This window comes from Pollicipes pollicipes, unplaced genomic scaffold (genome assembly GCF_011947565.3).
Source record: "Pollicipes pollicipes isolate AB1234 unplaced genomic scaffold, Ppol_2.1 Scaffold_6138;HRSCAF=7277_pilon_pilon_pilon, whole genome shotgun sequence".
In the NCBI taxonomy this organism is placed as follows: domain Eukaryota; kingdom Metazoa; phylum Arthropoda; class Thecostraca; order Pollicipedomorpha; family Pollicipedidae; genus Pollicipes; species Pollicipes pollicipes.
The window spans coordinates 33389114-33402090 of record NW_023596818.1 but is presented as its reverse complement, the minus strand read 5'-3'; the positions used below and the strand labels follow the sequence as shown (position 1 = coordinate 33402090).

The following is a 12977-nucleotide window of genomic DNA, read 5'->3' as shown; positions in this document are numbered from 1 at the left end:
TGGTCAGCATAACAGCAGTTCAACGGCTTGTGGTCAGCATAACAGCGGTTCAACGGCCTGTGACCGCTGGCATGTATCAGGTAGGCCGACTCCCAGACTTCTAAGCAGGCATGTCCAGGGGCGTAGTTTCGCAACATGAGCCGAGGGCTACGGAGGGGAAAAATGGTACAGCCTTCCTCCAAACAAGCCAGAAAAAGGCGTGTTTGGAGGAGGATCCGAGGTCCCGGATCCTCATGTGGAGGGCCGCGGGGGCTAACCACTCGGCTAGCACATCTCTAGACGCATCTCAATAGTCTCAACAAGCACTAGATTTAACTCTCACCGAGCATATTTCGCTATCCATGAGCAAATATCAATGCACGGGAAACCAGCGTCAGGAACGGGCAGCCGTGCGTCACGCGTGACGTCACCACAGTGGCGGCACGACAGTGGCGTGCAGCGCATAGGTAGCCGGCCGATACAGCGGCGAGTTACCGCAACTCGGGAGAAGCACAGCACGCGACGCACGCAATGCAGAGCGGTTGTTACGTGTCCTCTGGAGGGCGGCGGGGAGAACAGGCGCGCCGCACTGCTGCTCCTCCCAGCGCCTTGGTGCGGGATGGACGCTGACTGCAGCAGACCGACGGACGTGGCAGGCCGACCCCGCCTGGCAGCCAGGCCCGCCTTCACAGGCCGACCTTCCAGGACCGAGCGTCAGCAGGCGGCGTACCGTCCTCCCGGCATCCAGGTGCCCTTCATAGGCCGACCCTCCAGGACCGAGCGTCAGCAGGCGGCGTACCGTCCGCCCGGCAGGGAAGCCCGCCTTAACAGGCCGACCCTCCAGGACCGAGCGTCAGCAGGCGGCACACCGTCCGCCCGGCAGCCGGACCCGCCTTACAGACCGACCCTCCAGGACCGATCGTCAGCAGGCGGCGCACCGTCCTCGAGAGAACGTGTCCATTTGACAACATATATCTAAACGACGCAAACAAGACCTGGTCGGACCAGACGCGGAGACGAGCTTGACGCGCACACCTGTGTATCAAAGCTGATTGCATCGTAGGCCGGAAGCCCGGGCTAATGGAGGGGAGAGATTGATGATGTTTGGGGTCTAGAGCGCGTCGATTACTACGGTCATTTTGCGAGGGAGAGAGTTGGAGTCCATACGCTGCAATGCCAACATGTGGCCCATATCATGCCACAGATATATCAGTGCGATTGCTTTAATCTAGTGTCTTCCATCCAAATGACCCCTACTCCCTCCTTCTCCAGGGTAACATAGTCTCCCGCCGGTGCTTGCATTTGTACTCCTGTCGATGCACTTAAACTGTGCCAGTCCTTTCAGACAGAGATCGGGAAAAAATTGGCAGGCCTGAGCTGCCCAAAACCGCGGTGAGGAGTGCTGGAGCCACCAGCGGGTCGAACGCATTCGGAAATGCGTCTGGATCAACGGATTTATGTTCGAAACAGACTTTGCATCACAAGGCAGCAGGCTATAAAGCACACAAACAGCTTAATCTACCCGCGAACCCGCTGGAAACTACTTCCGCCGACCTGCGCGTCAGCAAGATATCCCAGAATAGCTGGAAACTGGTTCAGCCGACCTGCGTATCAGCAAGATATCCCAGATTAGCTGGAAACTGGTTCAGCCGACCTGCGCGTCAGCAAGATATCCCAGATTAGCTGGAAACTAGTTCAGCCGACCTTCGTGTCAGCAAGATATCCCAGAGTAGCTGGAAACTAGTTCGGCCGACCTGCACGTCGGTAAGATATCCCAGATTAGCTGGAAACTAGTTCAGCCGACCTGCGCGTCAGCAAGATATCCCAGAATAGCTGGCTGGCTTGTTCCAACAGACGAGATACATTCGGGCAATCTCGAATCCCTTCAGATTGTCGGCGAATAAATCTTCAAGCAGAAGTTTATTTCCTTATTTATTCTGCAGGCGCCGCTAAACGCCTATCGCCGTTTATGCCACCAGCCATTTAGGGCGGAGCGGCGCTGGCGTGTCCTGCAGTAAGATACCGCTGCCTTCTACAGTCAAAAGACTACACATCTTTCGCAGCTACAGGTCCCACATCTCCATATTACATAAGTCCCACATATCGGCACATGCACAGCCGCATTGGGCGGCATTTAGGTAAATCTATCGGACGGGAAAATTTCGTGCAAAGCCTGACCTTCTATATAGGAACATGTATTTACACGTAATGCTCCAGTTTTGATTACCAATTTTGGTATCTTAGGCTTTATTCCGCAATGATTTGAAAATATTGAAGTCCTTGTACGTTAAAAATGTCCAGCGCTAAATGAGATGTCACACCGAATGAAAATTGTAATGTCTAGAAATACACCTGTAGTTTTGGGGCTTGGTCGTGTGTCATTGCATGCCCTTGTGTGAGACTTTCATTTTGTTTGTGTCGTGTGCGTGTATTAAACTAGTGCGGCGTACACTACGTGTGTTTTTGTCTGAAAATACAGCCGTTGTTAGCTGTAAAACGCGTCCCAGCTAACAAAGAGACCATATATATATATATATATATATATATATATATATATATATATATATTGACGGTCTTTAGAACATCTGCTTGGGGTTTTACGACAGTCTGATCTTCAAAGCAATCCACATCATTCCACGACATGTTATTTCAGCATTTAACTTGCATGCTCACATCTCGGCACTGTGCTTCCAATGCATAACTCGGCCACGTGCATACGCACAGCAAATGTAGTTTGCATCCAACGTAGATTCTGCAACCGAACTAAGAAATGCATGATGGGGACACCGTCGGTGATACAGGGCGCTGGGCGGTGACGGGGACGCCGTCGGTGATGCAGGGCGGTGGGCGGTGACGGGGACGCCGTCGGTGATACAGGGCGCTGGGCGGTGACGGGGACGCCGTCGGTGATGCAGGGCGGTGGGCGGTGACGGGGACGCCGTCGGTGATACAAGGCGGTGGGCGGTGACGGGGACGCCGTCGGTGATGCAGGGCGGTGGGCGATGACGGGGACGCCGTCGGTGATGCAGGGCGGTGGGCGGTGACGGGGACGCCGTCGGTGATACAGGGCGGTGGTTGGTGACGGGGACGCCGTCGGTGACACGGCACGCGGTGGGCAGTGACGGTGACGCCGTCGGTAATACGGCACGCGATGGGCGGTGACGGGGACGCCGTCGGTGACACGGCGCGCGGCGGGCGGTGACGGAGACGCCGTCGATGATACAGCGCGCAGTGGGCGGTGACATGGACGCTGTCGATGATACAGCGCGCGGTGGACGGTGGCCAGCCAGCCGTCCGTCCCTTCGGACATCGGCTTAGCAATTGCCTAAGTAGTCGGCGCGGGCCGGCCGGCCGCACGACACCGCAAACACGGCGAAGCACAGAGCTCGCCGGCCGGGAAAGGATATTGGCCTGTTGCGAGCGGCGGCCGAACAAATCAGGCGCGCTGACCTCGATGCCCCATCTGGCCGGCGTCCGCGAGCAGCGCCAGCCGGGCTGGGCCGGGTCCGGGTAGCAGCCAGCCGTCGGTCCGCTCCCCGGGAGCGCGGGCCAGGTCAGGCCGGCAGCTCCGGGCACGGCAGCGAGACACACCGGAGCTCCTCGCCTGCGCCGGGCCCGCTGCCACCAGTCGAATGTAAGCCGGACAGCTCGGTGCAAAACAGTCAATAATCACATTAAAAAACAAGTAATCACAGATCTTGATGTGATTACTGGTACGCGACGGAATGAAGTGTAGTGAGCTGAATCACGTCCAGCGCACCAGGTCGTTATGCGCGGCATGTCAAAACCGCCGTTGTTCCCACAGAAGGCACCTGTTCTAACGGACGCGTTGCCTTGCTCCGGAGCGCCTTTGCTCCGCTGGGTAGGCTCACCCGCGGCAGCTGCCATGCCGCCGTGAGCACGCACCAATCCGTGCCCGCAGCAGCGGCGCAATAGCTGACCTTGCCGAGGTCGCGGCTGTTTGTTGCGCGGCATTAAACCACAAGATCGAACGAAATGACATCCTACAGCAGCTGTCAGACCAGCACAGATGCGAGGCCGGAGTTCTGAACTAGTTCGTGATTCGCCGGGCTGGCACATGCAAACCAGCAGTACAAAAAAGGATGCACGGCAGCTGTCATATGTGCGGTGCACATGAAGCGCAGTTTGGATCAATTGCATCTATGACTACCGAATATCCCAGCTTCATCCGAGATATTACCACGATACGTTCACAGGGTGAATATCTACAATTTGTGAGCTTCGTAGAGCCCAACTTCAACCACATATCCGCGATCCGTCAATTCACGCAGATTGTCCTTGTGGTAGCGGGATGTGGGTGCTTTTCATCCTTAACCAACATCTATCCGTGCGACCAAACGCCCGAAAAATCGGCCGCCACTCCGCGCCTCCAGCACCCGAGCAGGGTCCAAAGCAGGTCGGGTCGGGCCGCGCTCTCCGTGATCCCTCCATCGGCGTGAAAGCAAGGCCGAGATGGCCAGCGCGCACGGGCGCAGTACGCCGGTGAAAGCGGCCGGCCGACGGCACCCAACGTGATGTCACGCCGGGCGATCCGAGACCAGGTCAAACCGGGACGAGGTCACCACGAGGCGGAGCCACTGCAGCCAGCGGTTACGGGACGAGGTCACCACGAGGCGGAGCCCACTGCAGCCAGCGGTTACGGGACGAGGTCACCACGAGGCGGAGCCCACTGCAGCCACCGGTTACGGGACGAGGTCACCACGAGGCGGAGCCACTGCAGCCAGCGGTTACGGGACGAGGTCACCACGAGGCGGAGCCCACTGCAGCCACCGGTTACGGGACGAGGTCACCACGAGGCGGAGCCACTGCAGCCACCGGTTACGGGACGAGGTCACCACGAGGCGGAGCCCACTGCAGCCACCGGTTACGGGACGAGGTCACCACGAGGCGGAGCCACTGCAGCCAGCGGTTACGGGACGAGGTCACCACGAGGCGGAGCCCACTGCAGCCAGCGGTTACGGGACGAGGTCACCACGAGGCGGAGCCCACTGCAGCCACCGGTTACGGGACGAGGTCACCACGAGGCGGAGCCCACTGCAGCCAGCGGTTACGGGACGAGGTCACCACGAGGCGGAGCCCACTGCAGCCAGCGGTTACGGGACGAGGTCACCACGAGGCGGAGCCCACTGCAGCCACCGGTTGCCACTGCAGCCACGGCAGCGTACCGTGGCCAATATGCAGCCAACCAGTTTTCGCGAGCCTAATTGATAACATTAACCGTGTTCAGAATTGTACCAGCAGCCCAGAACGGCGTTCTCAGGTGACACCGGCCCAAAACTCTTTCCCCTGCCGTTGGTTCCGACGGCCCCTTCTGAACGCTGTCTCGCCGCGCCTTTCGTACCGGCGGTCCTCCCTGGTGTGTCTGACCCCTGCCGCCGGCGGCGGCGGGTCCGTCTCACTGCTGATGGTGGGGCGCGCCGCCCACAGAGGGCGGTCAAAAACCCCACATCTGCATATCCAGCGCTCGGCAACAAGGCCGCAGGGAGGGGCAAGTCAACATCACCACACACGAGAGCGGCGGCTCAAAGTCGACACTGCCGCACCATCTCACCGACCGCCTGCCCCGTCTCCGCCCGACACATCCGCATCGGCAGGGCCGGCAGGCCGCCGGCAGCGCTCGTGGTCCGCGCTCGCGTGATCAGCAGCCACTCGCACGTGGGTCTGGCTTTTCCCTCTCCGCCGTCGCGTTTCCGGGGTGGCCGGCCGGAGCCGTGCGGCCGTGTCTGGCCCCGGCAGAGAGCTACTCGGACCGCGCGTGGCATACCCGCCTGTGGTCACGCCGCCGCAGCCGCCGCCGGCTAATCGTCCGTCGTTAAGACCGGGTCACCACCGTCAGATAGCCGCTGACGGCGTTAGAGGCGCTGACGGCGTCAGAGAGGAGCTGACGGCGTCGGATAACCACTGAAGGCGCCAGGTAGTCGCTGACGGCGTCAGATAGCCACTGACGGCGTCAGAGGCGCTGACGGCGTCAGATAGCCGCTGATGGCGCCAGAGGAGCGCCGAGACATCACACGTCCCTCTACCGGCCGCCAGCGGGCGGCGTGAAGTCATGAGTCACCCCAGTTCACTGGCCGCGCCAGGTGGGCCGTCGCCGCCCCACCTGGCTCACCGGCGGGCGGCACACAGCCGACGCCAGCACGGCCCTCCAGTCGCCGGTACGGCACAAACAGCGCTGCGCTGCAGCTCTCCCCACGCAAACAGCCCAGCGCTGCAGCTCTCCCCACGCAAACAGCCCAGCGCTGCAGCTCTCCATACGCAAACAGCCCTGCGCTGCAGCTCTCCACACGCAAACAGCCCTGCGCTGCAGCTCTCCACACGCACAGCCCTGCGGCGCAGCTCTCCACCCACACGTAAACAGCTCTGCGCTGCAGCTCTCCACATGCAAACAGCTCTACACTGCAGGTCTCCACGCGCAAACAGCCCTGCGCTGCAGCTCTCCACCCACACGAAAACAGCGCCGACGACCTGCGGCGCGCAGCCCAGGTGTAGTTTTGTTGCGTTCATTTGACAGGTGGAAATTCGCAGGTGATGTGACGACGTTAGGCTGTACACAGCACTGAAAGCTCCCGCCGATGTGACGCGTTTCATTTGCGAAGCTGGGGGAGTGAGGCGAAGGTTGGGCGCTCAGCCGAGCTGGCAGAAGCACACTCAGCAGACAGTAGGCAGTGCAGCTCTCTGAGCTATAAGGACAACTGTTCTGTTGAAGGAAGCCTCAGCTGCCGCTGCAGCTACAGCCAGCAATAAGTCTTCCACCCTTTTCAGGCGAAACAAATCGCGAGATGACTGGCAGAACAACACTGCCAGGGGCGTCGAGTTCCTGAGCGCGGGTGGCAGTGAGACAGGCTGTTTGTCGGGCGATGGACTGGTGCCCCTGCGCCACACGCGGCAATGTGCAGGGCTACTCTGGTGCCCGGCCAGCCAGTCCGTCCGCAGCCTGCCGCTCCAGCGGCCGGCCTCATCTCGAGGCCACTGCGCGGATGCGGGAGGGCATGCTTTCAGTAGACCAGACTGATCGCAGCTGCCCAGAAGCGCAGACTTTGTGCGTCTCGCCCGCGTCGAAGCGGCCTGAGCCCGGTGACGGAGCCCGTACGGAGCAGACTGGTGCGCGTGCACACTCCAGGCTCGGCCAGCGATGTCTGAGCATCGGAAAGACGACCAACACTGCGAGTAGCTCCGCTCTCCTGCTGCGGCAGACCTGACCCACCCGAACCCGCGCCAGGTCGGCCGGCCACCGCCCCAGGGGCGACCCCTGCCGAAGCGGGCCTTGTCGATAACGACGCGAGGGCGGGCGACCACACGACACACTCAATCGATCATCAGCCACACGACAAACAGGCGCCGATGCCGCCGGCGCCGCCGGCCAGACGCCTTTATGACGCCGCCGCTCGATTATGTCGCCGACCGGACGGCAGGCGACAGACACGTGCGACGCGCGGCCGCCACCGCCGCCGCGGCGACATCCGTGCAGGGCCGGCTGCCGGCTGCCGGCTGCCGGCTGGCGGTGGCTGCGGAGACTCCGGCCGTCGCCTCCCGGTCCTGAACCGTCTCAATCGATAGGGCGGCGGGTGGGGCCGCCGCCGAAATCGTTGTCGGTCCGGCCGGGGTCAGGCGCCGGCCAGCCAGCCAGTCCTCGTCGGCCAGCCCGGCCCCCAGACGGTGGGCGACGACGGCCCGGCAACAGCAGGCTAACACCGCCGCCTCAGCCGCCGGCGGCCTCTCGTGCCGGGCACAGCCGCCGGAGCAGAGTGGCGGCAGGCCCTGCGCGCCGCTGCGGTCGGGCGGCTCACCGCCTGACCGGGCAGGTCTGGGCATCGTCACGGCAATATGGCGCCAGTCGACCGCCGCGGCAGTCACAGCAGCCGCCCACGACCGTCTCCCCTCTCTCGTCCCGCGTGGGCTAGCAGCCCAGGACAGGAGAACGGCCTCAGTCGGGTTTGCGTGGCCTGGGAGCAGCAGACCGCCTCCGCTGGCGTTTTTCGTTGGCAAGGCCGGTACCCGGCAGTGATGGATCGGTTTCACTCACCCGTCACGTGACCAATCTGGTGGGCCCACAGCGCTGCGGCGGGACGGCACGTGAGCGGCAGCCGGCGACAAGCCCTGGCGGCGCCGGGCGCCCGCCGTCCCGGCCACGTACCAGTCGTGTGTGCACTGTGCAGCAGCTGGATCTGGGACACTGAGCGCAGGACAGTCGGGTGTAGGGCACAGGTGTGTAGGACAGGGGTGTGTAAGACAGAAGTGTGTAGGACAGAGGTGTGAAGGGCAGAGGTGTGTAGGGCAGGGACGTGCAGGGCAGAGGTGTGTAGGCCAGCGGCGTGCACGGCGGAGGTTTGTAGGGCGGAGGTGTGTGTAGGGTAGCCGGGTGAAGGGTAGACGTATGTAGGGCAGCCGGGTGAAGGGCAGACGTGTGTAGGGCAGCCGGGTAAAGAGCAGACGTGTGTAGGGCAGCCGGGTGAGGGGCAGACGTATGTAGGGCAGTCGGGTGGGGGGGCAGACGTATGTAGGGCAGTCGGGTGGGGGTGGGGGCAGACGTGTAGGGCAGTCGGGTGAAGGGCAGACGTGTGCAGGGCAGCCGGGTGAGAGGCAGACGTGTGTAGGGCAGCCGGGTGAAGGGCAGACGTATGCAGGGCAATCGGGTGGGGGGTGGGGGGCGCAGACGTGTGTAGGGCAGCCGGGTGAGGGGCAGACGTGTGTAGGGCAGTCAGGTGGGGGCAGACGTATGTAGCGCAGCCGGGTGAAGGGCAGACGTATGTGAAGCAGCCGGGTGAAGGGCAGACGTGTACAGGGCAGCCGGGTGAAGGGCAGACCTGTGCAGGGCAGCCGGGTGAAGGGCAGACGTGTGTAGGGCGGCCGGGTAAAGGGCAGACGCGTGTAGGGCGGCCGGGCGAAGGGAAGACGTGTGTAGGGCAGCCGGGTGAAGGGCAGACGTGTGCAGGGCAGTCGGATGGGGGGCGTTGAGTCACGCGCCGGCTACAGCAGACGGGTAAACCGGACGGCACCACGGCACGCCTATATCGAGTGCACTCTGCTGACACAGCGAACAGGTGCGCCGCTCTCAGTGTGGCACGGACGGAACGGAGAACAGTGGGGGCCAGTGTGTAACAAAAGGCTGGGTTTTGAACACCACGAAAGGCAACGGTAAGCCCACAATACGAAATTTCCATGGTACAGCTCCGGTAAAACCCCCGCATATTGTTCAAATACCGCTCATGACTGATGCACTTCACGCATGGAGCTTACTGGGGCAAAATCCATGCCAACCAGCCCGTCCCAACCCGCTCTTGTACCAGCCGCTGCCGAATCTGCACGCATTAATTCTTCCATACGATTCGGAGGTCTCGAAACACCATTGCACGATGATTTGGCCGAGCCAAGATAGCCCCTTCGTGCCTCGAATAAGACAACGAGCAGTCAATCTCTCTGGGAGGATAGAGATGGAGGCGTGAATGGAAACTGGAGCCGCGCTGTCGCTGTGAGGAGAGGAGGGTCGCCGCCCTCCTCCGCAGATATGTGCTCGCAGTGACGCACCTCTAGAGGAGGGTCGTCGCTCTCCTCCGCAGAGATGTGCTCACAGTGACGCATCTCTAGAGGAGGGTCGCCGCCCTCCTTCGCAGAGATGCGCTCACACTGACGCACTTCTAGAGGGTCGCCGCCCTCCTCCGCAGAGACGTGCTCACAATGACGCCCCTCTAGAGGAGGGTCGCTGCCCTCCTCCGCAGAGATGTGCTCACAGTGACGCACCTCTAGAGGAGGGTCGCCGCCCTCCTCCGCAGAGATGTGCTCACAATGACACACCTCTAGAGGAGGGTCGCCGCCCTCATCCGCAGAGATGTGCTCACAGTGACGCACCTCTAGAGGAGGGTCGCCACCCTCCTCTAGAGATGCGCCAACAGTGACACACCTCTAGAGGAGGGTCGCCGCTCTCCTCCGCAGAGATGTGCTCACAATGACACACCTCCAGACGAGGGTCGCCGCCCTCCTCCGCAGAGATGTGCTCGCAGTGACGCACCTCTACGGTCGGCTCACCCAGCCACACTTCTCCGCAGAGATGCGCTCACAATGACACACCTCTAGAGGAGGGTCGCCGCCTTCCTTCGCAGAGACGTGCTCACAATGACTCACCTCTAGAGGAGGGTCGCCGCCCTCCTACGCAGAGATGTGCACACAGTGACGCACCTCTAGAGGGTCGCCACCCTCCTCCGCAGAGATGTGCTCGCAGTGACGCACCTCTACAGGAGGGTCGCCGCCCTCCTCCGCGGAGATGTGCTCCAGTGACGCACCTCTACGGTCGGCTCACCCAGTCACCCTTCTCCGCAGAGATGCGATAACAGTGGCGCACCTCTACATTCGGCTTACCCAGCTTAAACACCACTAGCCTGTGCTTCTGCGTCCCAGCGGTTTACAGCCAACTCCCTAGAGTTCTTTAGAGTAGCGAAGAAAAAAGCATGACGCATGAAATGCAACCGTTTCAGGGGGAAGCGAAAATCCTGTACTGGGCGCACGTGTAACACGCAGCGGGCCAGCGCGTCGAACTGGAGCCCAAAAGGCCCGGTTCACGTATCGAGCGCGGTCCTCCCCGCTGCCGCCGCGGGCACCGGACACCACGGCCGGCCTCGCCGACCTGCCGCGTTCGGAGAGGCCGGCTGTGGCCGCCGGCGGAGGCCGCTCACCCCATCAGGATAATTCGGGCTTCACGGCGCTCCGGCATGCGCGGCCGGGCTTGGCCTGCAACAGACACAAAACACCCGAACGAAGAAAGCCCACAGTGCGATGCATTTGCGAAATGAGTCACGTGACCCCTTCTAAGCACAGGAAATCATTACCAAGAGCGCCACAACTGGGCGGTGGCGCGGCGGCGCCTAGCCCCTCACCTGACGCCGGCCGGGTGCTGTGACACGTCGTCACCGTCGGCCCCGTCGCACACCGTTTGCACGCCGGCGTAGCGGCCCGAGCGCGAGAACAGGCGCCCCAGCTTGCGGTGCAGCCGGTGGAGGCGGCCGCCCGACGGCGGCGCCAGGCTCAGCACGCTGGCCGACGAGCGCAGCCGGTCGCGCAGCGTCGGCCGGAACGCCACCGCGTCCAGGTGGTCCGCGTCCAGCGCCGCGTACGAGCGCGCCAGCGAGCGGCGCCCGCTCAGCATGACTGGGCCCGGCTGCCGGCGCGCCGCCGGTCGAGAGAGCAGTCCGCGCCGGTATCACCCCCTCGGCTGCGGGCGGTGGCTGGCGCGACGTCTCCGCCAAGCACCGAGCACGGCAAACACGAACGCGGAGAAGCCTTCAGCAGGGCGTATGGCGCAGAATCCGTACGAATGTTCCGGTGAGGCGTCTCGGCCGCAAGCCGCCAGTTGCACACGCGCCAGCTCGCCACACAGAGCACCTGCCGTCGGCTCGGGCAGCGGCGGGCTGGCGACACGCAGTCCGGGACGCCGCTGCGCTCCGTCTGACCGCGAGCTCCGGCCGTCCGTCGGCCGCCGACGCCCGACGCCCCGGCTCGGCGTACGTCTCGCGTCGCTGCCGCGGGTGCGCAGTCCGACGAGCACCGCGGTGGACGCAGTCTCGGCTGGCGTGGCGGGCGGCGCGCGCGAGCGACTCGTCCGGCCACAGTCGGCACCGCAAGTGAACAGCTGTCCGGGCGCGGCGGCGGCGGCGGCGGCGGCGGGCCGTCCCACACAATCGATAGCCTTGACGGCGCAGGTGAGGATGACGTCAGGGTGCCCCGGCGGCCGGCACCAGCGGGCGCCGGCCGGACCCCGCTGGTCCGGCTGGCGGCGCCGCAGACCGCGCTGGTGCGCGAGCCGTAAACTGCTGGGATGATCCTCCTTTTTGCAGGTAAGGGGGATCGTAATACGGTTGAGCCTTTACAAGCCTACAAACGCGGAAGCGTCACGCTAAAAGCGTTTTAACCCTAGCTTCATGAAGCAATGTATTAGTTCCGAAAAAGCGTACAATGGGCACGGGAAAGTTACTTCATAGAAAATCCAGAATATCAACCAACGTTTCTTAAATGTGAAAATATAGCAGCCGAAATCGAACCCGAGTCGTATTTTGGGTACAGACTAGGGTGTTATCCAGACTACGACCACCAACGTGATCCCAGATCGCGGGCCTGGCCATCCAGCCGCTCCCAGCAATCCTGTGGGGCAGCGGACGAGACACGGCGGTACCGGTACTCGGAGCTGGGGCTCACCGAGAGCCTATGACCCGAGGTCACAGCGGGACACGGCGGCAACGGTACTCGGAGCTGGGGCTCACCGAGAGCCTGTGACCCGAGGTCACAGCCAGACACGGCGGTACCGGTACTCGGAGCTGGGGCTAACCAGGGAGCCTGTGACCCGAGGTCACGGCGGGACACGGCGGTACCGGTACCCGGAACTGGGGCTCACCGAGAGCCTGTGACCCGAGATCACAGCGGGACACGGCGGTACCGGTACTCGGAGCTGGGGCTCACCGAGAGCATGTAACCCGAGGCCACAGCGGGACAAGGCGGTACCGGTACTCGGAGCTGGGGCTCACCGCGAGCCTGTGACCCGAGGTCACAGCGGGACACGGCGGTACCGGTATTCGGAGCTGGAGCTCACCGAGAGCCTGTGACCCTAGGTCACAGCGGGACACGGCGGTACCGGTACTCGGAGCTGGGGCTCACCAAGAGCATGTGACCCGAGGTCACAGCGGGACACGGCGGTACCGGTACTCGGAGCTGGGCTCACCGAGACTGTGACCCGAGGTCACAGCCAGACACGGCGGTACCGGTATTCGGAAATGGGGCTCACCGAGACTGTGACCCGAGGTCACAGCGAGACACGGCGGTGCCGGTACTCGGGACTGAAACTCACTGGGTGCCTGCCACCGGAGGTCACGCAGCCAGCCAGCTGTAGGACGTTCGGGCCCTAAGGCAGCCGCGACACGGCATAGCTCTCGGGTAGACGTTATTTTCTCCTTACAGGCATACACATCATAACTATCGTCGACGGGTTACCGTTG

The 12977-nt window shown here is 62.7% G+C and overlaps 1 protein-coding gene across 1 annotated transcript in view; it reads right to left on the bottom strand.

Annotated features, from left to right (window-relative positions):
• MESK2 (misexpression suppressor of KSR 2) overlaps positions 1-11015 on the bottom strand; it is a gene marked incomplete in the record, with an annotated part of 54394 nt that extends 43379 nt beyond the window's left edge. Inside the window, 1 exon segment of the mRNA XM_037229218.1 lies at positions 10869-11015.
• Between the last annotated feature and the right edge of the window lie 1962 nt (positions 11016-12977).